The sequence below is a fragment of the Convolutriloba macropyga genome, unplaced genomic scaffold (genome assembly GCF_964194025.1).
Source record: "Convolutriloba macropyga unplaced genomic scaffold, txConMacr16.3 SCAFFOLD_5581, whole genome shotgun sequence".
Lineage (NCBI taxonomy): Eukaryota > Metazoa > Xenacoelomorpha > Acoela > Convolutidae > Convolutriloba > Convolutriloba macropyga.
Genome location: NW_027453051.1, coordinates 1 through 4265, shown reverse-complemented (window position 1 = coordinate 4265; position 4265 = coordinate 1). Strand labels below are relative to the sequence as shown.

At 40.2% G+C, this 4265-nt stretch overlaps 1 pseudogene; it reads left to right on the top strand.

Annotated features, from left to right (window-relative positions):
- Positions 1 to 2591: 2591 nt before the first annotated feature.
- LOC142358007 (5.8S ribosomal RNA) lies at positions 2592 to 2743 on the top strand (annotated as a pseudogene).
- Positions 2744 to 4265: the final 1522 nt, after the last annotated feature.

The following is a 4265-nucleotide window of genomic DNA, read 5'->3' as shown; positions in this document are numbered from 1 at the left end:
GCTTCGAAGGGCAAAACTGGTTCATCCAAAACAATTGGAGAGCTTAAAGCAGAACCAATTCGAATGAAACACTATTGGTGAAACTTCATCATGAGAACGTCACAAGCTGATCACGCTCTATGATATGACTAGTATTATGTTGCTTCTAGTAGGCTAAGCGCAAGCCGAAACATCAACATGTGAAAGTCGTAGAATTTTGCAATCAAACTGTGGCTAGTACTGTGATGTTACTAGTAACCTGGTGTTCCGTCATATGGCCAAGAGAGCATTTGAAGGCGAAACTTCTGCATGGAAAGCTGCATCATGATCAAAATTTTATATCGAGTATTATGTTGACGTTAGTAGGCCTTGGCCGAAAACGCAGCATGTGAAAGGTATAGATAAAAGTTATTGTTGCAGTCAGTACTGTGTAGTTACTAGTAGCTGGATTTAAGCTCAAAATGAGACACTGTTGGTGAAACTTCATCATGAGAATGTCACAAGCTGATCAAGCTCTATGATATGACTAGTATTATGTTGCTTCTAGTAGGCTAAGCGCAAGCCGAAACATCAACATGTGAAAGTCGTAGAATTTTGCGATCAAATTGTGGCTAGTACTGTGATGTTACTAGTAACCTTGTGTTACGTCATATGGCCAAGAGAGCATTTGAAGGCGAAACTTCTGCATGGGGAAGCTGCATCATGAACAAAAGTTTATATCGAGTATTATGTTGACATTAGTAGGCCCTGGCCGAAAGCGCAGCATGTGAAAGGTATAGATAAAAGTTATCGTTGCAGTCAGTACTGTGTAGTTACTAGTAGCTGGATTTAAGCTCGAAATGAGACACTGTTGGTGAAACTTCATCATGAGAACGTCACAAGCTGATCACGCTCCATGATATGACTAGTATTATGTTGCTTCTAGTAGGCTAAGCGCAAGCCGAAACATCAACATGTGAAAGTCGTAGAATTTTGCGATCAAATTGTGGCTAGTACTGTGATGTTACTAGTAACCTTGTGTTACGTCATATGGCCAAGAGAGCATTTGAAGGCGAAACTTCTGCATGGGGAAGCTGCATCATGAACAAAAGTTTATATCGAGTATTATGTTGACGTTAGTAGGCCCTGGCCGAAAGCGCAGCATGTGAAAGGTATAGATAAAAGTTAGCGTTGCAGTCAGTACTGTGTAGTTACTAGTAGCTGGATTTAAGCTCGAAATGAGACACTGTTGGTGAAACTTCATCATGAGAACGTCACAAGCTGATCACGCTCTATGATATGACTAGTATTATGTTGCTTCTAGTAGGCTAAGCGCAAGCCGAAACATCAACATGTGAAAGTCGTAGAATTTTGCAATCAAACTGTGGCTAGTACTGTGATGTTACTAGTAACCTTTTCTTACGTCATATGGCCAAGAGAGCATTTGAAGGCGAAACTTCTGCATGGGGAAGCTGCATCATGAACAAAAGTTTATATCGAGTATTATGTTGACGTTAGTAGGCCCTGGCCGAAAGCGCAGCATGTGAAAGGTATAGATAAAAGTTATCGTTGCAGTCAGTACTGTGTAGTTACTAGTAGCTGGATTTAAGCTCGAAGTGAGACACTGTTGGTGAAACTTCATCATGAGAACGTCACAAGCTGATCACGCTCTATGATATGACTAGTATTATGTTGCTTATAGTAGGCTAAGCGCAAGCCGAAACATCAACATGTGAAAGTCGTAGAATTTTGCGATCAAATTGTGGCTAGTACTGTGATGTTACTAGTAACCTTGTGTTACGTCATATGGCCAAGAGAGCATTTGAAGGCGAAACTTCTGCATGGGGAAGCTGCATCATGAACAAAAGTTTATATCGAGTATTATGTTGACGTTAGTAGGCCCTGGCCGAAAGCGCAGCATGTGAAAGGTATAGATAAAAGTTAGCGTTGCAGTCAGTACTGTGTAGTTACTAGTAGCTGGATTTAAGCTCGAAATGAGACACTGTTGGTGAAACTTCATCATGAGAACGTCACAAGCTGATCACGCTCTATGATATGACTAGTATTATGTTGCTTCTAGTAGGCTAAGCGCAAGCCGAAACATCAACATGTGAAAGTCGTAGAATTTTGCAATCAAACTGTGGCTAGTACTGTGATGTTACTAGTAACCTTTTCTTACGTCATATGGCCAAGAGAGCATTTGAAGGCGAAACTTCTGCATGGGGAAGCTGCATCATGAACAAAAGTTTATATCGAGTATTATGTTGACGTTAGTAGGCCCTGGCCGAAAGCGCAGCATGTGAAAGGTATAGATAAAAGTTATCGTTGCAGTCAGTACTGTGTAGTTACTAGTAGCTGGATTTAAGCTCGAAGTGAGACACTGTTGGTGAAACTTCATCATGAGAACGTCACAAGCTGATCACGCTCTATGATATGACTAGTATTATGTTGCTTATAGTAGGCTAAGCGCAAGCCGAAACATCAACATGTGAAAGTCGTAGAATTTTGCGATCAAACTGTGGCTAGTACTTTGATGATGCTTGTAGCCAACCGAATTGGTTGAAAAGCCCAATAAGTAAGCTAACTTGGGAGAGCTTGTTGGAAACCAAATGCTACTAGATTGGTCCAAATACATCCTTCAACAGGGGATCACTTGGCTCGCTTTACGAAGAGGAGCACAGCTATATGTGTTAATTCGGTATGAATCGCAAGATTTGTTTACCGACCTCTCTAACGCAAAAGGCGGTCTCGGCTTCGGCTGTTGACTGCGTCCGATTCAGGGTTATATAACTCTCGATTGAACACATTGATGTTCTATTGTTGGTGCTTCCAATAAAATTGGAACACTTAAAGCAGAACCGATTCAAATAATAGCATTCTGATCAATGATTGCATTCCTTGATCAAGAACTGCTGGAGTCATTGTGATGGCGAATTTTCTTCATAAGAAAATTGCAAAGAGACGGAACTTAATGAGACTAGTATTATGTTGTTTCTAGTAAGCGGAAGCTGAAACAGCAACATGTGAAAATCAAGTTTTGTTCAATGATCTCGAGGCGATAAGTACTATGAAGCAACTAGTAGCCTAAGCATGACTCAGATTTGAGACAGTCAAAAAGACTGGCGAAACTTCTTCACATGAAAGTTACATAGAGAACTACAAATGTATACAGCGAGTATTATGTTGTTTCTAGTAGGCGAAAGCTGAAACATCAACATGTGAAAGTTGTCTGCAAACTGTAGAACGATATGTGATTAGTACTGTGCTGTTACTAGTAGCCAGTCTGACTGTAGAAGCCAAGACAAAGGGAAACTAATGCATCTGAAAAGGACAAGTTATGGAAAGGTATGCACGATAAGTATTATGTTGTTTCTAGTAAGCGGCAGCTGAAACATCAACATGTGAACGTCGTTGTGTACAGTAACCTAGAACTATATAGTCCTTAGTAACGTGCATTTACTAGTACCTGTAATTGGTATTCAGACTCAGGCAGTTTGGAATAGTTTGGCAAAGATGCACCAGAGAAAACTGGGATTTGATACAGAAATTGTTGAATACAAGTATTATGCTGCTTCTAGTAGGTTGAATCCGAAACATCAGCATGTGAAAATTGAAAACATTTCTGGTTCGAATTGTCACAAGTATTTGGTGATCTGAGTAGCCAAACTCACTACAACGCCAATTGAAGGCAAAAATTCTCAACGGGAAAAGCTATTCTCATTGAATGAGCTAACAAGACGAGTATTATGTTGCTTCTAGTAGGCGAAAGCCAAAACATCAACATGTGAAAGTCTTGCTGAACAAATTTAATGTTGTTGAGCTCAGTACCGTGTGAATTAGTAGCCATAATTGGCGAGCGAAAATTGAACTGGCGAAACTTCGTCTTTGGAAAATTGCAGATGCCGAGCACTTATTTTGCAACGAGTATTATGTTGACTGTAGTAAGCGAAAGCCGAAACAGCAACATGTGAAAGCTGTTGAAATTTGTGGTCATTTTGCAATAAGTACAAGGAGTGTAACTAGTAGCCAGGTCAAAATTTGGGATAAGAATGAGCAAAAATTCTGCATGAGAACAGTTGAAATTATGAAACTAAATTACAAAGACTAGTATTATGTTGTTTCGAGTACGCGAAAGCGGAAACATCAACATGTGAACGTTTGTAACGAAGTTTCGTTAATTTTCAGCCTAGTACTGAGCAAGAACGAGTAGCCTCATCTCCAATCCCACGCAAAATGTAGTGAAATATGTGAGTGAACCTTATTCACGGTGAGGGTTTCCCGAGGTCTGTATTGCAGCGAGTATTATG